Source organism: Mytilus edulis, chromosome 3 (genome assembly GCF_963676685.1).
Source record: "Mytilus edulis chromosome 3, xbMytEdul2.2, whole genome shotgun sequence".
NCBI lineage: Eukaryota > Metazoa > Mollusca > Bivalvia > Mytilida > Mytilidae > Mytilus > Mytilus edulis.
Window position 1 is genome coordinate 41,592,847 of NC_092346.1, and position 25,635 is coordinate 41,618,481.

The 25,635-nt window shown below is 33.8% G+C and overlaps 1 pseudogene; it reads right to left on the reverse strand.

Annotated features, from left to right (window-relative positions):
• Positions 1-430: 430 nt before the first annotated feature.
• Positions 431-6,547, reverse strand: LOC139514862 (complement C1q-like protein 3; annotated as a pseudogene).
• Between the last annotated feature and the right edge of the window lie 19,088 nt (positions 6,548-25,635).

Genomic DNA, 25,635 nt, shown 5'->3' on the forward strand with positions numbered 1-25,635 from the left:
TCGAAAGTTAATTCAAAACGGGAGGTGTAGAAAACCTGACAAAATCATACGTTGAACTATATTAACCAATGGAACGAATGCAAATCAACTCTCATATTTCTGACTTGGTACTGGCATTTTCGAGGGAAAATGGTGGACTAAAGCTAGTTTTATAGCTAGCTTAAACTCCCATTTATATAACTGCTGTTTATAGTTCGCGTTCGAGGTCATCATGGATATACTGGATTTTGATGTTTAAAGACTTTGCTTGAAGTTTTCTGAGATTTTTTCTGAATGTACAAAGCTTTTGATCTTAATTTTGCTATCGAAAAAGCAAGAACTTAAAAAAATCATAAGATATCAAGAGATCATTTTTTTAAACTATATAGCTGTGTGCAGAATGCACCTGTAAGACACGCATAAGGAAAACAGCTTATTCAAAGAGCATTTATTATGCTATTAGGTAGGCAGAGAACATTATGTAGTGGCCCTCACTGCTGTAAAGATAAGAACGATTACCACCGCCTCTTATTGTTACTTTGTCCCCTTCCTTTAAATGTAAAACAATATTTGCGGTAGCTTCATTATAGCCGATACCAGGATACATTCCAACTGTCCTGGTCTCTTTTTGCCATATATGAGCATAAACTGTTTTTCCTTTTACTGACACGACTGTAGTAGATACATGATGCAGTCCTTCTCTTGGAGCTTGGAACATGCTTGTGTTAGGATCATAGTGATTTCCATTGTTTGTCCAAACTTTATCGAACTTCAAAATTTCCTTGGCATTAATTGTCTTGATATATGATAAGGATGCAGAAAAGGCAGGAATATATCTCCAGTTTCTGGTATTTATAAAATCTGTTGGAATATAGAATCAAGATTTAACACCAATATTTTTGTTTTTTACATGGCCTTTGTGAATACTACATTTTACATTATGTTCTTCTCATATATTTTATGATAGTATGATACTAAGGGAGGGATTGTGCCTGATATTCATATGATGAAGACATACTCGTTCAATCAGTTCAATTGAGGCCTGGAGCTGGCATGTCAGTTAACTGCTAGTAATCTGTTGTTATTTATGTATTATTGTCGTTTTATTTATTTTCTTTTGTTACATCTTCTGACATCGGACTCGGACTTCTCTTGAACTGAATTTTAATGTGCGTATTGTTATGCGTTTACTTTTCTACATTGGCTAGAGGTATAGGGGAGGTTTGAGATCTCATAAACATGTTTAACCCCGTCGCAATTTTGCGCCTGTCCCAAGTCAGGAGCGTCTGGCCTTTGCTAGTCTTGTATGATTTTTAATTTTAGTTTCTTGTGTATAATTCGGAGTTTAGGATGACGTCCATTATCACTGTACTAGTATACATATTTTTTAAGGGGTCAGCTCTATGGTCGGGTTATTGTCGCTTTGACATATTCCCCATTCCCTTTCTCAATTTTACGTGTATTAAAAGACCATAATTCATGAGCGTGCATTAAAGGCTCGGACGTCGCCCAGTATAAAAAGGTCCGAAACAGACGTCACCATGGACACGGTGTCGTCTGATATGGCAGGTGTCCCCTCATCACCAGACATGACAAATATCTCAAACACGACTCATTCAGATCATCGTCCTAGTGACAATAGCAATATTACACATATACAGCCATGTTCAGTTCTCCTTAAAGACATTTTGGTTTTTGATGACACAGTACAACACTGTCGCATTTCAAAATGTGAGACCAAAGGCTGCAAAACTTGTGCTATTTTAATTACAGATTTAGTTTCTTGTGTATAATTCGGAGTTTAGGATGACGTCCATTATTACTGTACTAGTATACATATTTATTAAGGGGTCAGCTCTATGGTCGGGTTATTGTCGCTTTGACATATTCCCCATTCCCTTTCTCAATTTTACGTGTATTAAAAGACCATAATTCATGAGCGTGCATTAAAGGCTCGGACGTCGCCCAGTATAAAAAGGTCCGAAACAGACGCCACCATGGACACGGTGTCGTCTGATATGGCAGGTGTCCCCTCATCACCAGACATGACAAATATCTCAAACACGACTCATTCAGATCATCGTCCTAGTGACAACAGCAATATTACACATATACAGCCATGTTCAGTTCTCCTTAAGGACATTTTGGTTTTTGATGACACAGTACAACACTGTCGCATTTCAAAATGTGAGACCAAAGGCTGCAAAACTTGTGCTATTTTAATTACAGATGCTGAATTCACTAGCAATTTGACCAAGAAGTCATATTTTACCAGAAGTTACGATGATCTGAATTGTAAATCGATAAATGTCGTCTACGGATTAGAGTGTAACCTTTGCGGATTGGTATACGTCGGTGAAACGAAAGGAAGGCTAAACAAACGTATGTGCGGTCATAGATCAGACATTAACCTCAATGCTAACGACATTCTTTACCAGCATTTCAATCAGCCCGATCATTCCATCGTTTCTATGACAGTTCGCATTATCGAAAAGATATACCATAGCTCTAACAATCCTAATCTTTCAACGACTCTCCGTAGACAAAAAGAAGACTACTGGATTAGACAATTGGGAACTGCAAAACCCTATGGCTGCAATGACAAAATTGATGGTATAGGTATTCTATCTAGTCCTTCGTGTAACTCGGTGAATGTGATGAATATTTTCAACTCGCCTCCTCGACGTAGACGCAGTCATGGTCATCGTCATTATACATCACCTTCTCTGCATGATGTCTCTATTAATGACTTGCTGTCATTCATACAAAAGCCGTTAGGTATTCATCACATTTGCACGAAACTTTATTCATTACCCCTTTCAAAACTTCATTCTCTGTTCAATTTATGTTTGGAATCCACTGTTACAAACCCTCATTCAAACCAATACAAACTTCAAGCTATAATTTCGGATATTGCTAGTCACAGACTTTTCAAGCCAGTTCGCATTGGGAAAGATGAAAAAGAGAAAAGATCTTTTCTAAATCTTTCCTTTGCCAACAAAGGTCTCGATGGCGTCAACCTTGGCAATATCCTTCATCATAAATTAGTTCAATCGAAAATACCTCCTTATTTCAAAGACCAGTCTGTACCAATAATTTCTTATACCTATACCAAACCTATTGCAACTAAAATTTTCAACTACAAACGCGTTTTGCAGAATCTCGATATTGACGACTTCAAGTCTAAACCTCCTGATTGCACTTGTGCTAGTTCCCAATTCACATATAATCCTGCTGGCCACGTTATTACCGGTGACCTTAAAATTGTTAATAACACTTCTCTACTAAATGTGTTATCGAAAGGTCCGAAATATCGTGAGCCTAAATCCATCAATTGGAAATACAACCTTAAAATTTTGATGGACTCAGTCGAGGATTATGCCAGGCAATGGGCTAAACGTGAAAAGGAGGACGTCGACACTCTATCAGAATGGATTAAGGCAGTGAGGTCGTTAATACAAATCAGAATTAAGAAACTGAATGGGTCCATCAATGCCCATGCTACGTCAATCTTTAAAGACCCAAATGTTGCTAAACACTTATCCGACCTCCATCATAAATATGTTGTTGTCCCCGCAGACAAAGCCCCAAATAACATCGTTTTTGTCTGTAAAAGTCACTACATTAATTGCTTGATAAACGAATCAGGTAAAGACAATTCACTTGGAAACTCAACATATACCCTCACGACACTTACCAAAGAGGAAATCCTGGATAATCATAGGTCTGTTCTTTGTTCCTTTGGTATTTCAACCAAAGATGAAGAACTGGATCTTCCATCACTGTATTGGATACCTAAACTACATAAGTGTCCTTACAAACAACGGTATATTGCTGGGTCTTCCAAGTGCTCCACGAAACCTCTTTCTAAATTATTAACATCTATTTTATCAGCAATCAAAGACGGGCTTCAAAGTTATTGTGAAACTGCCTATTCTAGAGGTGGCGTGAATCAGATGTGGATACTTAAAAATTCCAAAGATCTTTTAGAGTACATACAATCTAACACTCTTTCATCTTGTAACAGTATTAAAACATTTGACTTTTCTACTCTTTACACAAGTATTCCACATTCCAAACTAAAAGATAAATTGAAAGAGTTGGTATTACTTTGCTTCATAAAAAAGAATGACCAACGTAGATACAAGTATCTTGTCTTAGGGAGGGATAAATCATACTTTGTAAAGAATCACTCTGATTCAAACAAAAAATTCTCTGAAACCGATATTATCAAGATGCTTGATTTCTTGATTGACAACATATTTGTAACGTTCGGAGGACGTGTTTTTCAACAGACTGTCGGCATCCCAATGGGAACAAACTGTGCCCCTCTACTTGCCGACTTGTTTCTTTATTATTATGAGGCTGACTTCATGCAGGAACTTCTTCGGAAGAAAGATAAGAAGTTAGCAATATTCTTTAACTCTACTTTCCGCTATATAGATGACGTTCTTTCACTAAACAATTCAAAATTTGGTGACTATTTGAAACGCATCTATCCCATCGAATTGGAGATAAAGGATACTACAGATACAGTTAAGTCGGCTTCATATCTTGACTTACATCTAGAAATTGACAATGAGGGTTGGTTGAAAACAAAACTTCACGACAAAAGAGATGATTTCAGCTTTCCAATTGTGAACTTTCCATTTCTAAGTAGCAACATTCCAGCAGCACCTGCATACGGGGTATATATCTCCCAATTGATACGATATTCCCGTGCTTGCATTTCCTATCATGATTTTCATGATAGAGGGTTACTGCTCACAAGGAAACTATTAAACCAAGAGTTCCAAATGGTGAAGTTGAAATCATCTCGTCGTAAATTTTACGGACGCCATCACGAGTTGGTTGACCGTTATGGAATAACCATTTCACAAATGATATCGGATATGTTCCTTACGTCGTAACTACAATCCCCTTCCCTTTCATGAATGTGACCTACCGAATTAGACTATTTACCGGATTTGTAATCACATAAGCAACACGACGGGTGCCACATGTGGAGCAGGATCTGCTTACCCTTCCGGAGCACCTGAGATCACCCATAGTTTTTGGAGGGGTTCGTGTTGTTTATTCTTTAGTTTTCTATGTTGTGTCATGTGTACTATTGTTTTTCTGTTTGTCTTTTTCATTTTTGGCCATGGCGTTGTCAGTTTGTTTTGGATTGATGAGTTTGACTGTCCCTTTGGTATCTTTCGTCCCTCTTTTCTTCTAGCATTATGATTTTTAAATCTCATAACTCGACAGGGAATAGTTGCGACCGATTTTTCTAGGAAAATTCATGGAGAAAATCCGTTTCATTTTTTTCCTATTCCAATTAAAAAGATGACTTAAGAATCTCTTCCATGGTAGAAAAATTGAAATTTTTGATTTAACTATAATTAGCTAATTTCTAGTAATATTCGAGTAAAATGATTTGTTATGCATGATTGGGGCTAACTAATAAACTTAGCAGACTGTTGATAAAAAATGCTGAAATAGTCCCTACAAAACTATCAAACTGTTGGTATAGAACCAACAACAAAAAGAACCCACCAGTACATCTAGTTTCTCTTTGTCTCGTGGACTGAGGGAATCCCCAAACTAATCATATTTAGAAAAAAATATCATCATTTAAAGCATATCGTTACAATATTCATGTATAGGAAAGTAAATTAAAAAAAATACGTTGAGCAGTATAAGATATGAATGAAAGTGAAATATCACAAAGGCAAGTAGTACATGTTTTCAAATTCCTTAAAACTTTTAAAATCTTCATCTTTTTCTTTATTTGAGGCCAACTCATTTAAAATCGTCGTTTATAAAACTTACCCGATCCTTTATATTTAACTAGCATTGTCAAAAGGTCTTCAACTACTGCATTATCTGCATAAAGATATTACAATAAATAAATAGTATTTATTGAACAGAAAAGGTAAATTCTTTTATATAGCAATACATCTTCATAGAAGGTAATGTTATCATAATCATTATAACGTACTATCTATTTAAAATACTCAGTAAAATTTAATATCTGTTTGTATGTTGTTGACGTCCGATGGAAAATGTTTCATGACTGGTTTAGGAATGGAATACAATAAAAATTAAAACTAAAGATTGGTTAACCACAATGAAGGACAGAAAATTTAGACTGCAACTGGTAAATAAACTCATTATATATACAACAGGGTTTTAATTTTATACGTAAATATCGCGTTACGTCTACGAAAGACTCAACAGTGATGCACTCATACAAAAAAACTTTAATAGTCCAGAAAGAATAAAGTTGAAAACCAATGAGAAATAGAATAGTTAAAAAGAGACAGGGTTTGATTTTCCAACAAGTAACTAAGAAATCAACAAAACCCTCAAAAACAAGTTGCATGGTTCTTTGACGAGAAGAGATCATGGCATCAGGTGAGGCATAGATATTTTAAACATATATGAAATGTTTGAACAATGTGTAATGTCTTAAAAATCTAAATTTTAAAGTTAAATAATAAATTAAACCTACCAAGTTTTGGACTGCAGTCGGCTGTAGCCATAATCGTGAGTTGAAAAAAGCAAGTCCAAAGGTAAACATCATCTTCTTTATTTACAGGGTGAGTAACACTGGTCGTACATAGATACACACAACTCCTTTAATATATGAATTCTTGAAAATGCTGACACTACCTTATTTTTATTTAGATTGCATGACTACATTTCATTTGTAATTTAATAGGGTTAATTGCTTTTTATCGTGATGTTTTTTTTTTGCAGATTTTATACAACTACAACTAAGCAACAAAAATGCTTCAAGTTAAAAGTATGTTTCAATACACAGTGTTTTATATGATGTTATTACATTTATTGGTACCAATATTACTTGTCTAGACGCGCATTTAGACAATAAATTTCATTATTACAATACCCGTTTGTACATTACAGTATCACTTTGCCGGCTATTATACTTGGGAATGGACCCAGTGGTAATAATGACATTGAAGATACCAATTATACTGAACCAAATGCACATTTCGACAATAAAAGGTTCTTCAGTAATGCTTGAGGACAAAATATTGGAAAATTCAAACTATAAATTAAAGATCTGGCAAAACCAAAATGTACAATAGATATAGCCGAAGCTGGGCCAGAAATCGGAGCTTAGCATGAGGGAGATATATTCCTTAATGTAAAATACTTTTCAAAATTTTGTACTGTTGATATCCCTCGATAACTAACTGTTCACCAGTAAAGTGATTATCCGAACAATGTTTCTTTAGGTTGAAATTCCAAAGAAACATAGAACAGATCTCTGTGATTGTCTAGGATTTCCTCATTGGTTAGGGCTTGGGGTTTATCCTGAGTTTCCAAGTGAATTGTCAATATCTAAATAAAAGCCGTTCGAAATTCATAAATCGATTGAGAGAAAAAAAATCCGGGTAACTAAAACTAAGGGAAACACATCAAATATAAGAGGAGAACTACGACACAACAGAAACACAAAACTGAAATGTAACACACACAGAAACGAGTTATAATATAACAATGGTCATTTTAGGGGGGAAAATTGGTGGGTTGAACCTGTTTTTGTAACTAGCCAAACCTCCTGCTTTTATGGCAATGTTGAATATAACACGAAAATGACAACATTACATGTAAGAACAACAATACAAATGGGAAAACATATAGGACAGAGAAACACTGTCAAATAGTACCTATCAAATAGTACCATGTTTATCATCTAATACGACAGACGCGCGTTTCGTCCACAAAAGACTTGCCAGTGACGCTCAGATAAAAAAGTTAAAAGAGCCTAAATCATTTATCAAGCAGTTTATTGATGTCTCTGCTGGTGGACATTTTGTCCCCGAGGACATCATCCGCCCAGTAGCAAAACTACAATTGCATGAATTTAGCCATGGCGTTGTCAGATTGTTTTAGATTTATGAGTTTGACTGTCCCTTTGGTATCTTTCGTCCCTCTTTTATAACCACTGGGTCGATGTCTCTGCTGGTGGACATTTTTTCCCCGAGGACATCATCCGCCCAGTAGCAAAACTACAATTGCATGAATTTACGAAGATCAAACAGGAAACTGGCTCGGACGTCGCCCAGTATAAAAAGGTCCGAAACAAACGTCACCATGGACACGGTGTCGTCTGATACGGCACATGTCCCCTCATCACCAGACATGACAAATATCTCAAACATGACTCATTCAGATCATCGTCCTAGTGACAACAGCAATATTACACTTATACAGACATGTTCAGTTCTCCTTAAAAAAAAATGGTTTTTGATGACACAGTACAACACTCTCATTTCGAAATGTGAGACCAAAGGCTGCAAAACTTGTGCAATTTTAATTACAGATGCTGAATTCATTTGACCAAGAAGTCATATTTTACCAGAAGTTACGGTGATCTGAATTGTAAATCGATAATTGTCGTCTACGGATTAGAGTGCAACCTTTGCGGATTGGTATACGTCGGTGAAACGAAAGGAAGGCCAAACAAACGTATGTGCGGTCATAGATCAGACATTAACCTCAATGCTAACGACATTCTATACCAGCATTTCAATCAGCCCGATCATTCCATCATTTCTATGATAGTTCGCATAATCGAAAAGATATACCATAGCCCTAATAATCCTAATCTTTCAACGACTCTCCGTAGACAAAAAGAGGATTAGACAATTGGAAACTGCGACAACTTATGGTTGCAATGACAAAATTGATGGTATAGGTATTCTATCTAGTCCTTCGTGTAACTCGGCGAATGTGATGAATATTTTCAACTCGACTCCTCGACGTAGACGCAGTCATGGTCATCGTCATTATACATCACCTTCTCATCATGATGTATCTATTAATGATTTGATGCCATTTATACAAAAGCCGTTAGGTATTCATCACATTCGCACGAAACTTTATACTTTACCCCTTTCAAAACTTCATTCTCTGTTCAATTTATGTTTGGAATCCAAACCAATGCAAAATTACAGCTATTATTTCGAATATTGCAAGTCACAGTTTTTTCAAGCCAGTCCGCATTGGCAAAGATGAAAAAGAGAAAACATCTTTCCTTAATCTTTCATTTGCCAACAAAGGTCTCGATGGCGTCAACTTAGGCAATATCCTTCGTCATAACTTAGTTCAATCGAAAATACCTCCTTATTTCAAAGACCAGTCTGTACCAATCATTTCTTATACCTATACCAAACCTATTGCAGCTAAAATTTTCAATTACAAACATGTTTTGCAGGATCTCGATATTGACGACTTCAAATCTAAACCTCCTGATAGCACTTGTGCTAGTTCCCAATTCACATATAATCCTGCTGGCCACGTTATTACCGGTGACCTCAACATTGTTAATAACACTTCTCTACGAAATATGTTATCGAAAGGTCCGAAATATCGTGAGCCTAAATCCATCAATTGGAAATACAACTTTAAAATTTTGATGGATTCAGTTGAGGATTATGCCAGGCAATGGGCTAAGCGAGAAGGAAGACGTAGACACTCTTTCCGAATGGATTAAGGCAGTTAGGTCATTGATACAAATCAAAATTAAGAAACTGAATGGGTCTATCAATGCCCATGCTACGTCAATTTTTAAAGACCCAAATGTTGCAAAACACCTTTCCTACCTCCATGACAAATATGTTGTTGTCCCCGCAGATAAAGCCCCAAACAACATCGTTTTTGTGTGTAAACTCATTATATTAACTGATTGATTAACGAATAAGGTATTGACAATTCAATTGGAAACTCAACATATACCCTCACGACACTTACCAAAGAGGAAATCCTGGATAATCATAGGTCTGTTCTGTGTTCCTTTGGAATTTCAACCAAAGATGAAGAACTGGATCTTCCATCACTGTATTGGATACCTAAACTACATAAGTGTCCTTACAAACAACGGTATATTGCTGGGTCTTCCAAGTGCTCCACGAAACCTCTTTCTAAATTATAAACATCTGTTTTATCAGCAATCAAAGTTATTGTGAAACTACAAGTATCTTGTCGTAGGGAGGGATAAATCCTACTTTGTAAAGGATCACTCTGATATCTCCCAATTGATACATTATTCCCGTGCTTGCATTTCCTATCATGATTTTCTTGATAGAGGGTTGCTGCTCACAAGGAAGCTATAAGACCAAGAGTTTCAAATGGTGAAGTTGAAATCATGCCTTCGTAAATTTTACAGACGCCATCCCGAGTTGGTTGACCGTTATGGAATAACCGTTTCACAAATGATATCGGATATGTTCCTTTCGTAGTAACTACAATCCCCTTCCCTTTCATGAATGTAACCTACCGAATTAGAATTTTTACCGGATTTGTTATCATATAAGCAACACGACGGGTGCCAAAAGTGGAGCAGGATCTGCTTACCCTTCCGGAGCACCTGAGATCACCCCTAGTTTTTTGGTGGGACGTGTTGTTTATTCTTTAGATTTCTATGTTGTGTCATGTGTGCTGTTGTTCGTTTGTCTTTTTCATTTTTAGCCATGGTGTTGTCAGTTTGTTTTAGATTTATGAGTTTGACTGTCCCTTTGGTATCTTTCGTCCCTCTTTTATGTAGTGTGATTAATACACAAAACGATGTTGTTGGGGGTTTTATTTGAAGCAACAACAAAATATTTGTACAATGTTATAACATTAAGTGTACCAATTTTTACTGCACCAGATGCGCCTTTGGACAACCAATTTCAATAACACAATATCCGTAATTTCAAAACTAAAATGTACAATAGGTGTAGCCGAATCTGAATCCGGAATCGGAGCTTTGCAGGAGGGAGATATATTCCTTGATGTAAAATAATTTTCAAAATGTGGTACTGGTGATTTCTAAAGAGCCTGTTTCGCTCACCTCTGTGTGCATCTTAAACAATGGACACTCTCCAATATTGTGAACTCTTTTTTGTTGATTTCTGTGTGGCTGTTGTTGGTTTGTTCTTCAAAATACCGCCAAAAGGGAGTGTCTGGCCTGAAAAAGAGCTGCTTGATAGTGAAGACGTGCCCTTACTCTAAGATCAACTATGAAGAAAAAGAATTCATGACACTCAAGAAATCTGACATACCAATAATTGACATTCTTATCGCAAAATTTTCAATTGGCATTTATCCGTTTCAGATCCGTTCCTCATCCGTTTTATCCGTCATACGTCCGGTAGAAGTCCGTTTCACATTCGGTCAACATCCGTTGTATCCGTTAAACGTGCGATAGAAGTCCGTTGGTAAATTTGTCTACCAGATCTCCAACGGACGCATAATGGACAAGTAACAGATACAAAACGGAAACGAAACGGACGATTACCGTACAAAACAGACGACTACCGGACGTTCAACGGACACTTCATCCGTTGGACGTCCGTTCAAAGTTTTAAACATGCTCAAAATTACATCAGACAGAACGGACGTCGATGGAATAAACGTACGCTAAACAGACACGAAACAGATACGGACGGACGTCTAACGGATAAGAACTGACGTCTAACGGACATGATCGGATTGAAAAACGTTATCCTTACGGCATCCGTTCGAGCTATCCGTTAAGGTGTGACAGAAGGTTTGCCCAAAACATAAAACAATTAGTCATGTAAGGGCAATCACTCTTAGAAAGAGTCAACTAATGATTTGGCAAAATTTGACTTATAATAGATCTTGTCTTGTTGATTATTTTTTGCTATGTAAAGTAGCTATTCATCTATAATATATCATGATTAGATGCTGAACACTGAAAATGATAAAACATGTCATTTAAGGGCACTGGGATGACAATTATGAGTCGTACACTTATTATTTGTAGATCTTTCAAGTTTCCTTCTATCTATTACAGTTTTACAGATATAGGAGCAAAAACGTAAAATATGACTAAATCGTCATTAATAGCATAATTCAAATAAAGAGAAAAACAGGAGCGAAAGATACCATAGGGATAGTCAAACTCATAGATCGAAAATAAACTGACAACACCAAAAAAGGCCAACAGACAAATAATAGTACATATGACACAACATAGAAAACTAATACGAACCATTGGCAAATATTACATGACTATTAGGACGAGAGTATGAAAATTGATATAGAATAATCAAATTAGCGTAGTTAATGGCAGCAGATGAAGATATCAAATATGATGTATGTCTTGAAAACATTTACAACATAAGTCTTTCTACCAAACATGGCATTTCTGTTAAATCATACACTAAAAACCACTTCGAAATCACTGATTTCCATTTTTTTAACCGTCAGCTGTATCAATTGACAATTGCATACATTTAGTTTCATTTGTTTTCCTCTTATAGTTGATGTGTTTCCCTCGGGTTGAGTTTGTAACCCGGATTTGTTTTCTCTCAATTGATTTATGACTTTTAAACAGCGGTATACTTCTGTTGCCTTTATTATTCAACAAATAGGCAAACTGTCTCTAATTTTGATGGAATGATGAAATGGTTTTATTGAGTTATGTTGTTGAAAACCTCAGTTAGTATTATTTGTCAGTTATTTTTGTTAAATTTACGTCTCGTCATCCCATATTGAATACAATTTGAATTCCCAATATCTGCTTTATTATTAGAAAATAATATATATTTATAATTTCCTATTCTGATGATGTTAATTTATAATTTAACACTCACATATGAAAGGTTAAGAAAGACCCGAAATACAATTAAGTTTCTTGTATCATACAGGTACTTTGTACTTTTGTATACTCGAATTTCGTTTATTTACATCAAGCATTCTTCATTCTCAATTTAGTTTCTGTTACTTGATGTTCTCTTATAATTCTATATTCATCATTCATGTATTTTTATTTGAACTTATGCTATTTCTATAGCTTTCTTTTGCCTTTATCATATCATATTTAGGAGGCCTGTTGTATGTCGTATATAGGCAAATAATAAAATGTATGGGGAAATTCCATAACACCATTCAGTAACGTGTTGTTGATATTTGATTTTATGTTGTACAGACACTCATTCTGGAAAACTTTATAGGCACATGTACTTTTATTTTAGTATAATTCTTTTATCATTTGCATATCTATAAATACTGAAATTGGATTGGTCAATTAGAATTTTTCTCTTGGTTTACACTTCGATAAACCATGTTTCCGAAACTACTTTCATAATCTATTCATGCGCGATACACATTCTTGCAGGGATACTCTGATATTCAGCAAATTGAGATTACAAAACAATTGCATAACAGTTGTTTCTATTCTGATGCATATATAACAAACAAACAAAAAAAAAAAGAAATAAAATAAATGCTCTAAAGCTTCGAAAATGTATACTAATAAAATTTAATAAAATTCCGCGAAATTTCATGAAGGATTTGACGAATTTCCGTCATGGCATAACACAACGTCATACGAATGAAAATTGTCAAGGGACATATTAGTTCGTTACGTGTACGCTTCAAATTCGGATAACATTTAATTAAAATGAAGTTTTTGAGGTAGATGCTATTTTGTTTTAGATTCTGTTGCATTTATGGACATTTATGTTTTTAGAAAGTCAAGATGGCGGCGTACTCCTTAGTTACGAAATGCCTTTGTGCTTTGATGGTAAATATAGCAGCCATCAAACAAATAATGTAAAATTAATAATCGCGTATGTTTGGCTGAAGAATTATAAGGATTAAACACATTTTTCTCTTGAGGTTAATGATGTGTAAACCGGGTCTCTTACTCACAAACTTGACATAAAAGTCCTTTTATTTAGTGTGTGAGTTAAACGCCCCGGTTTACACCTCTAGAAAAAATGTGTTTAATTCTATAATAAACACAGTTTTTGACATTATACATTAACCTGATTTAAGAGAAGAAAATAATTTGCTCGCTAAACTCCTATTCTTGTCCTCTAAGTCAAACATTTTTCTTCTCAATTCTTTAATTTCAGTTCCTCGCTGTTCTGTTATAATTCCATAATAATAAATATCTCTTTGAAGTTTAGCTATTTCAAACTTTCGCCTTTCTTCCTTGATCTGTTCATTTTTTGATGACCTGTCGTATTCAAGTAACAGAATTGCAGCAGAAAATCCATAAATTAAGATTTCTCCAATTATTCTGGTTCCTAAATTTAGAGCTTCATCTGCGGATAATGGTTTCACTGGTTTACCATAACCAAACAGTTTTCTTTGTGAGGTAAATTCGCTCAAATGATACCCTGAAAACACAATGAAATGCAATGATTTAACTTTAAAGAAGTTATGCGTTTGAATATCAACACTATAAAGGTTAGCTTGCAAATTAAAGGACAATAATACGGGTTATGCAGTTATTGTCAAAGACCAATAAATTTGAGGATGTGAAAACCCTCGATTGAAAAAAAACCAAGCCATTACCACCAACAGCATGAATAGAAAAAACAATATAGGACAAAGAATAAATTGCATATTCAACAAACACAGCTTCTGGCTTAGGTCAGGCAAATAAAGTATGAAATATGGAATGATTTCCAGTAATACATTATCCACCGGAGACCAAATAAATGAAAGCAATTATATGTCACCATACAGCCTTTACCAATAAGAAACAAATAAAACTCTTTCCCTAACAGGTATTGGTTAGAAAGAAGGAAATTATTTTTTTCGATCATCAAAATGATAAAAAAGAATGTTAAGTTTATTAAATAAGTGGCAGTATGAAAAAGTGTCATTTACATTTACAGTTTACGTTATATAACACCATGTTCCTTTTTGTTTCTTTTATCTCCAGTACTAAAGATTAAAGAAGATAAAGTGTCATTTATATTAGATTTAAGATGAATGATATGTATCAACTTTTCTATACAGGTCGCAAAATAATTTATGGAATAGCAGCTATGATATCTCAAATTTGAAGTGTAAAGAAGAATATCTTATGAAATGAAAGAGCTTTTGGTGTTTTATGTTTAAGGAGGAATTTACTTTACAAGGAGTCCTACAAGTATTTTTGAGATTTTACTTTTTTTTACTGCACCGTTGATTTTTTCAAGTTTTGGGACTAACTGTTTTTAAATTAACACTTGATGGTCTGTATTACATGAATTCTTTTTCCTACATCGTTATTTGATATATCTAATTTTAAATTTTGACAGATTGTATGAAAATTCCCCTTTTTGAATTAACTTTGATATTTATTTTTTTTCTAAATCTTTTTTAAAACACAAATAAACATCGATTAAATATCATGCTTAACTATTCCAGACCAAAAAGAAAGTAGACATATTATTTTTGAAATCTTAACATTCTAATTAAATCTTTTTACTAAGGGGCGGATCCAGGCATTTTAAAAAGAGGTGTATGGGGTTCCAACTATATGTCCCAATTCAAATGCATTGATCGTCCAAAAAAGGGGGTTCCAACCCCCGAACCACCCCCCTGGATCCGACACTGTCACTCGTTTTTTTATGCTTGGTCGCTGCGTGGGAGATCTAACAAAAATCTCATTCAGGGACACGTCAGAGGTCATTGGAAATCTAAAATAATAAAATAATTTTAAGATATGTAAAAAGCATAAATGAATGGTAATTTTAAAATTCTTACTTTGTGCAATTTGTTCCGCAACTACACGAAATTGATGATTCTGTTTTGCCGATATACTAAGTCTATTTACAGCTGGTCTTAACTTCTGCTTTATGAATAAAGTGACCAAATGTACAGTTGGCAACTTTACATTTTCGTCCCCTTTGAGGTGGGATGGTCTTCCTTTTGTAATTCTTCTTAAATCGTTGACATGTAATGCAATTTGTTGAAAAATCAATTTTGCTATTGGCCATACCATGACTTCGACTGCATTGAGGTTGAGCGGTAGTTTATATACTTCCCGGATTCTAAGGAAATATATGTTAGCCTCACGCTTGACCCTTGCAAACAACATCTATTATTAGTATGGTATAAATTTAGAATAATGCATATTAATTGAAAAATTGCCTGCTTCTGTAAATAAATTGGGTATGTTTAAAAATCATGTTTGGTAACTGCGCATCTGGTGCAAGAAAATTGGTACTGTTAATTTTATTACTACCACTGGGTCGATGCCTCTGCTGGTGGACTATTAGTCCCCGAGGGTATCACCACCCCAGTAGCCAGTACTTCGGTACTGGCATGAACATACGGATTTTTTGTGTTATTAAAATTTACTGATACAAAATGATAGAAATTATTATAAATTAAGGAATGTATCTCCCTCATGCAAAGCTCTGATTCCTTTCACGGATTTGGCTATACTTTTTGGACCTTTTGGATTATAGCTCTTCATCTTTTATATAAGCTTTGGATTTCAAATATTTTGGCCACGAGCATCACTGAAGAGACATGTATTGTCGAAATGCGCATCTGGTGCAAGAAAATTGGTACCGTTAATTTTATTACAAGAAAATGAGGACGGGAGTGTAGCTTCAACAATAATAAAACTTCCGTATAAGATGTTTTTATATGGATGTTGTTTTATACATGTTTGCCTTAGGATTTCCTTTTTCTTAATGATTAAGTAAAGCAGATCAAAGTTTGAATTTTTATCAATTTTATCAAGATAACGGGAAAATCTAAAACAAGTTGGTAACTATAGATGCTTGTTATATTTTCTATTGTCTTGATTTTTAAAATTCATTACTCGTATAACTTGTAGAAATAAATCTTAGATATAGATCACAGTTGAAGATGCTTTGCATTTCAGGTAATACAAGATTTATTTCTACAAGTTATACGAGTATCGCATATTATCATGATTTTACTATATTTATTACTCTGACACCTTTATGCATTTATCTATTTTACTTTCTTCTCCTTGATTTCCTTCTTCAACATTTGTATTGATCTTTCAGCTATTTCTACTTTATGTTGTTCTGTCATAATCCCTTACATGTATATGTCTTTGCAGATGTGCTATGTTGAAATTGCTCTCTTCTACCCGTGGAGATTTCATAACCTATTTAGTAATGTTATGTTAAAAATTGATTCGATGTTGTTCAGACTCATACTCAAAAAGCACATTTACTATTAGTTTAGTATACATGCAGTTTCTTTTATTATTTTTATTCAATTTAAGAAAGGAATACACTTTGCTTGTTTAACTCGTATCGATGTCCTCTAATTGAACTATTTGTCTTCTCAATTCGTAATTTTCTTCCATGATCTTACCATTTCTTGACGACCTGTTGTACTCATATAACAAAAATCCTGCAGAAATTTCATATACTAATGTTCCCCCAACTAGTCTTGTTCCTAAATAATCAGCTTCGGTGTCTGATTATGGTGTCACTGTTATTGGTTTGCCATGTACTTTACTTTGTAATGTAATATTTGAAATTTATAAATCTAAGTTTAATCTTTAATTAATTGTAGCTCTAAAGTAATTAAACCTTATTGTCACATGATAACAAATTTGCGTTTAATTTTTGATGAAAAACGAAATTTACATTTGATAAAATGAGTGAAGATAAAAAAAAATATCTTTGGTGAGTTTTTATAATTAATCTACCATATATAAAGATATTTATGGTGGTGAACCATTTGGGTTGCAAAATCTCTGAATAGTTTCACAGGGTAAGGATATATAAACAAATAATGTGAATACACAGAACCCCATTCCAATCCAGCTTCTGTAAAAAGAGTTTATTAGTGAAAGAAAAAGAAATTATATGGGATATTCATACATAATACAAAATCAGTACATGTACAGCAAAAACAACAAAATATATTGGTGTACTTCATCACAAAGTTCACTATGAAGCCTCCAACACGGAGTAAAAACCTCTCACATTACTGCAAGTTTATGACGATCCCTAGCGCTTGTTTGATCGGATTTCTTTGCAAAATTATTCAGATAGACTTTGTAGATGCAACACCACCAAATCGGGCCCGTTCAAAAAGATCATTCTGGAAGCTAGTACATTTCTAAAAACAAATATTATATTATGAATACTTTATGTTGGTAATTTATTTATCAAATAAAATGTGAAGAGCTGTTGGTCCATATAAAACACATTTTGACTGAAAATTTTGAATAATACAAAAATATTTATGTATTGAGGGGATAAGTTTTCGGTTTTTCAGATATTATTCCTCAGTTTGCTGCATCAAAAGTTTTGATAACAAGTACGGTTTGCTATATAAATAACGGTATATTGATCCCCTATCTCAATAAATGTTTTTAAATGAAACGTGTAAAGGAATGGTATTTTTCTGAACACAGGAATAAATGTCACATAAAATCAGCATATTCATGCATCTATTCATATGCAACTAAATGGAAATATTAAACAAAATATGTTAGTCATTAGAACAACATTTCTTGTCGTTCTGTTATTGTGCTATGGTAAATTTTCATGTTTATGTTTTTTTTGTAAAATTGTAACAATCACCCTTAACTTTCCCAATAAATTCGTCACATTTTAAACATTTTCCTCTATTTGCCCTTTAAGAAATTTCAATTTCAATAGTTATATTAAAATGAAAAACTGATAAAAATTACATAGCCGACACTATGGAACTTCTTTTGATAATTGTTTTCATGTTTCATGTGTACTAACCTTTGAATATTAACTAAGTGCAAATGTCAAAATGGTCGGATTTATAGCAGCTAAAACTAGCATCAGTGGACATACCCCATTGAAATAAACAGAGATTAGTGGGTTTGACAAATAACTGATACATTTAGGACTGTGGTTTTACTGTATCAAAAATTGATACTGACATCTGATTAGTTTCAAATACTTATTGATATATATCACTTTCAATTTCTCACACTTTTCATATATCATGAAAATGAAATAGTGACCTTTTTTTCAAGAGGCTCATCCCTATCACTCATTACATAGTAAGTGCCCCCCCTTTTCACCGAGGTCGGCAGATTTTCTCATGGTATTGTTGATTTGTCTTCAACTATAGTTTTGATATAGCTTTGTATCTTCCGCCTTCCTTTTTTTCTATTCTTTTCTGACTACTGAGTATCTGAAATAATTGTATTGGATTCTGACTAAATATAGAATCAGAAGATGCAGTATGAATGCAAATGAGAGAATGCTCCTCAAGAAACCAAACGACACAGTAATTCTCAACTATAGGTCACGTAAGGCCCCGACATGACAAATGAAAAACATGTGTAAACGAAAAAACTAGCAGGATGATTAATATACATAGAAATGAATAAAGGCAACAACGCTGTTCAAATATCTGCTATATTCTAGCGAAAACCAACCCGATGTACAGCAAACTTAAACGTCCGGAAACGTGAGATATTTATATATAGGTTCCTGTAAATAATATACTTCCGTCCATATCAGTGCAGACGAAAAAATGGTATTACCAATAGTTAAATTGGTTACTTTACTAATCAGACAGTTTTCAAGACCAGCTGTACATAGACTTACTGTATCAGCATCACGTCATCCAAAATTCCGTTCGGTTATTGTTTTGATTGCACAAAGTAAGAATTATGTAATAGTAATTCATTTATTATGTACTCATTTTAAAGTGCACAAATACTAATAAATAAGTCGATTTATTAAACATGTTAAACAATTTTAAAGGGTAAGATCTAAACATAAAAGTGTATGTAGTTGTATATCTGTGCAAAATGTCGGTTTTTTGGGTTGAAACTATCCCAATTAACTATTTAAGTCTAATTCAAACGATAAAAAAATTGAAGGAAAAAATTCACAGTTCATTTGTATGCCATAGATATGGGTTTTTCCAGTAAATAGGCCAAGGAATATATTTGTTTACGTTTTATGCAATACGCTTCTAACATAAATGTGCATTCCATAAAAATCATTCATGGAGGAAAGAGCCTTTGTCAAATAGAATGGCATAATTTAAAGCAAAAACAAATCAAATAAATGGTAAACAACTGTCACATTCCTGACTCGGTGCAGGCATTTCCTATATATAGAGTGGTGGATTGAACCAGGTTTTACTACTAGCTTAACCTCTCACTTGTATGACAGACGCATATATTTCCAGTTTGTTGACAAACATGTTGTGACTGCAAATTAAACAGACATAAATAATAAGTTGAAAAATATTGAGATATAACAGTTAACATTGTGTTGTGATCTTTAATCACTATAAAAGCTAATAACTTTTTTAACAAAGAAAGACAAAGAAAAACAAAAAAGTATATAGGCTCTCTACACACAAAATACACAAGCGATAATGGAAAGATAAGAATACAATAAATGTCCATAGCACAATTGCAAAATGGCTGGTCTGTATAAATACCGAGCCAGAATATGCCATATTCCGTTTTGAATTTCCCCGGAGTTCAGTAATTTTTAAGATTTCACTTTTTACCAAAATGGACTAAACAGTAAACAAAAATCTACAAATAAAAAAAAATTGGACACCATACATAACACGCAATTAAGATATAAGAAAATGACGTCGGTTCATACAATCTATACTTCAAAACCATCATGTATCATTTTGAAATTGATACAGAATATTTTCCAAAAAGGTCTTGGCATCTTCCGATGATATAAAAATGGACGAGACAATTTTTGGCATCACCCTAGTTCATCAACTTTCAACTAAGATACTGGTGACGTTTTATAAAGTCTAATTAGCACTTTGCTCTTGAATACCGAATAAGTTGGGAAATGGATATCCCATATGCAGGTGAAGTCAATGAAATGAAGTCATTAACGACCATTTCGATATTCAAATCACCTGACAATTCTGAACAATCAAGTATTCAGGCACATTCAGTAATTTGGTCAATTTTTTCATACTTTTCAATCGCAGTAAATTTAATACTATTCAGACAATTCGCGTGTGGTAAAATTAGTACTGTTCAACAACTCATGAACATAGACTGAAAAGGTTTTAATTAACTGCAACATAATAGACCACTTTCGAGTTCATCCGTCACCGGAAAAAACTCGTCAATTATACGCGCCTTTATCATCGTCATTTGTGCGTTTGGGGGCGTCGTCACTTCCTTCCAATGTTGAGCGAGTGGTTGGAAAACTATAATTCTATATTGTACGAATTATTCGGCAAATTGAATTCTCAAAATTGACAATCAACACTGCTGTCATTAGGGAAATGTCAGTAAGTACCTACAGAGCAACCATTATTTCTAGTTTATCCTGCACAAAGACGATCACTAAGACGCTTGATGAACGTAAATAGTGCAGGGATACAGGCGAGCCCCTCTATCTGGTAAATGACGTCATAAAGGCGTGTATAATTGACGAGTTTTTGCCGGTGACGGATGAACTCGAAAGTGGTCTATTGTCTAAACAGTACTGAATTTTCTGGAAATTGACAGAAAGACTTAAAATGACTAATTAATTTATTGTCAGTCTTTTAAAAGCTGTTTAGATGATGATGGTCGTTTCCACTCAACTTTGGTTTTCTAGAGGGTTGATGTATACTACATGCATACTACCACGAAACAACCGCAATAGTATGACAGATTGTTGATAAGATCTTGTTTAGAAGAACTGATATCTACTTGTTGCATCAAAACGCTTGGGAAATTTTTTGAAATGTAACAGCTGCTGTACATTTACATTTTTTCCTATTAAGTCTTGTTGTTTAAATTACATGTTGTTGTCAATATACTGTAGTAAAACACAAACACAAAACAAACGTTGGATATACATTCATTTATATTGAAAATTATTTCAAAATTTTACAATGTCAAATTCAAATATTTGGCTTTGAGCGTTCCTGATGAAGGTAAATCCAGAAAAGCACTTCGGGCTCAATAAATTACTTAACTTGTTGTTTTCCATTGTTTGTATTGTACTGATTGTCCAGCTATATTATACTCATTTAGAAACCAAAAATGACAGCTTTCTTTATTAAAATGAGAAATATTCAAGACATAGAATTATATCTCTTAAAATGAATATTCAAATATTATCCTTTTCCCACAAAGATATAAGAAGAAAGAACAATGTGTATTCTCTTTTCTTATGAAGTATGATTTAATTATAAATTTCAGTTGTGGAATAATTAAAAATTGTAAAAAGCATAACAAGACTATTCTAATATAAAATTCTCCAAACAATTTTTTTCTTACTGGATCCAAATCAACTGATAAAATTAGTAATTTTCAAAAACAAGAAATATATTCAATAAACTGTCTTAACACAATAACCAAGGGTAAAATGTTCTGAAGTTTGCCTTAGAACTCAAATATACTATAGTTACCCAGTGGTGGTTGGTTCCAGAAATTGTATTAAAAGTAACTTTATTTAACTGATATATAGAATATACGTTATATAATATTATACTCAACCAGTATTTTTGAAAGATATCACTGGAAACCATGTGGTGAGATAGTAATGAAAGTCTGATCCTTGAAATTGCATTTGAAAGTGATAAATCCCTATGAGAGTTTTCTACATAGTTTTATTGGATTATTTTTAGAGTATCATTCAATGGAGTTTTCAACACCAGTAGAACCATTATCTACAGATGAAGCTATGAATTTAGGAACAAAACTGCTAGGAGAAGCATTACTTTATGGAGTCTCTGCGTCATTTCTGCTTTATGAATACAACAGGTCTTTAAAAAATGAAAGGACCAAGAAAGAAGAGAGAAAGTATGAAATAGGAAAACTTCAAAAAGAAATACAAGAATACCGCTTGATAACAGAAGATCTAAAACGACAAATGCTTGAATTACAGGTCAAAAATTTGACTTTAGAAATAAACTCATGGTCCTCTCTTAAATCAACACAATGTTCAATTCTAAAAAACTAATTTTATTTTGTTTGTGTCTGTTAAACTAACAATTTCTGAATGTTTGAATAATATGAAATCAAATATGACTTCCACAAAATTCTGAGAAATAATGTATATAGACTTTTTATTTTTGCATATTTTCCTCTAGGGAATGAAGGGATAAAACTTTTAATGAAGTAACAGGTAATCAAAACCTGTATTTGACTGGATAATTTTTACAATTATATAAATAAAGGTAACATTAGTATACCGCTGATCAAGAGAAATAAATCGATTGTGAGAAAACTGATACGGGTTAACAACTTAAATCGAGGGAAACACATCAACTATAAGAGGACAAATAAAGGTAGAACAGAAACACTGAAGTGCAGAAAACAAATGCTAATGCAACAACCATGGAAACGAACTTTTTGATAACAACTGTCATATTCCCGACCCTTATCTACTAATCATTGATATTATGTTGATAGTCCTAAATATAAAGCTTTAATATTTTGACTATTTTTATTTATTGTGTCTGTTTAGTTCATGCATCATTGTAAATATAACGGAATTTGATGAGACTGTAATCAAAGTGAGAGGGTTAGCGCTATAAAACCAGGTTTAATCCACCATTTTCTACATTTGAAAATGCTGTACCAAGTCAGGATTATGACAGTTCTTGTCCATTCGTTTTTTATGTGTTTTGTTTTTTTATTTTATCATGTGATTATGGACTTTCCGAATTGATTTTCCTCTAAGTTCAGTATTTTTGTGATTTTACTTTTTAACACAACTGTCACATAAACGTAACATAACCCAAGAAAACATTGATCAATGAACCATGACAATGAGGTCAAGGTCAAATGAACCATGCCAGGCTAACAATACTTCCAGAAAATAAATATAGTTGAGCAATTGCTTATAAATTAAGAAAAAACAGACCAAAACACAAATATTTAACACTGTGCAATGAAACATGAAAATGAGGTCAAGGTCAAATAAAACTTATAAAAATAAGCAGGACTGACACATAGATCATAAAATATTTCGATACCAAATATAGTTGACCTATTGCATAAAGTATTAGAAAAAATATACCAAAACTCAAAAATCTAACTTTGACCACTAAACCATGAAAATAGACTCATCATAGATATCAGGACTAAATTTTGTATATACGCCAGACGCGCGTTTCGTCTACAAAAGACTCAGCAGTGACGCTCGAATCCCGAAAAGTGAAAAAAGGCCAAATAAAGTACGAAGTTGAAGAGCATTAAGGACCAAATTTCCTAAAAGTTTTGCCAAATACAGCTAAGGTAATCTATTCCTGAGGTAGAAAAGCCTTAGTTTTTAAAAAATTCTAATAAATTTTGTAAACAGTTAATTTATTAATATAACCATATCAATGATAATTCATGTCAGCACAAAAAGTGTTGACTACTGGGCTTGTGATACCCTCGGGGAAATAAATCTCCACCAGTAGAGGCATCGAGCCAGTGGTTGTAAATAAACTCTTCATAGATATCTGGACTAAATTTTGTAAATACGCCAGACGCGCGTTTTGTCTACAAAAGACTCACCAGTGACGCTCGAATCCCAAAAAGTGAAAAATGAGGTCCTAGTCAGATGACATCTGACAGTTGGACATGTACACCTTACAATCCTTCCATACACCGAATATACAAGACATATTGCTTATAGTATCTGAGATATGGACTTGACCACCAAAACTTAACCTTGTTCACTGATCCATGAAATGAGGTCGATGTCAAGTGAAAACTGTCTGACGGGCTTGAGGACCTTGCAAAGTACGCACATACCAAATATAGTTATCCTGTTACTTAAAATAAGAGAGAATTTAACATTACAAAAAATGAGGTCAAGGACATTGAACATGCAACTGTTGGAAAGTTCGTAACATGACACGTCTATTTACAAAGTATGAAGCATCCAGGTCTTCCACCTTCTAAAATGTAAAGCTTTTAAGAAGTTAGATAACGCCGCCGCCGCCGCCGGATCACTATCCCTATGTCGAGCTTTCTGCAACAAAAGATGCAGGCTCGACAAAAACCGCTAAAATGTCAACATAACGTGACAGGAATACAAAACAAGTAAATGCAAGAACTCTCAGGACATAGAAACACACAAATAAATAATATAATATTACATTTCGACATGTAAACTACAGAATAACAACGAATACGTAAATTTAACTTACGACAGTACACAAAAACAGCATTATGTTTATGATTTGCATGGTGGATGATGTGTGCATAGCAGGTGACACTTACGTTCGCACTCGATGCATAGCAGCCGGTCTCATCTCTTTGAATTTTACGAAAAACTCCAAATTTACGTTTGTGTACTTAGTTAGTCTTTATAAATAATTAATTTGAGATGGGAAAACTGGTAAACTACTGTTGTCCGTATCGATTATACTTGTTATTGGAAGAGACACTTTGTATCCACATTACATATCATCAAACGATTTTTTAAAATGTCCTCTGAAAACGAATGTTGGTGGTAGTAATGAAAGGCATCTGATTCCGATCAAAGGGAGATAATTTAGTTTACCAATTTGACCGATATGGGGACGGGAATATTTGTATAAATATTAAAGTTCAAAGTGTATCTGTTTTTGCTTTTACTTTGATTCATACTCATAATGAAAATATTAAAAAAAGATAAATTTGAGTTATTCTCTCTTGATAAAATTCCTTTTTCTGCACTATTCAGTGACATTTGTCAAATACATCATGCCCTCATTATTTGATTTTTAATCATGATTTAATTTTAAGAAATGCGATTCGGATTCTTAAATTTTATACTGGTAATGACGTGTTTGCTTAAAATAAATCAGAAACAACAAGTATTGATTTACCATTTGTACCGAAAACACAGTTATTTCGTTGAGCATTTCTTTTAGACAAAAAAGCGCAAATTACACAAATCTTACCTGCTCCATTCGAAAACATGTTTTACAGTAGAGAATACCACTTTTGCGAAG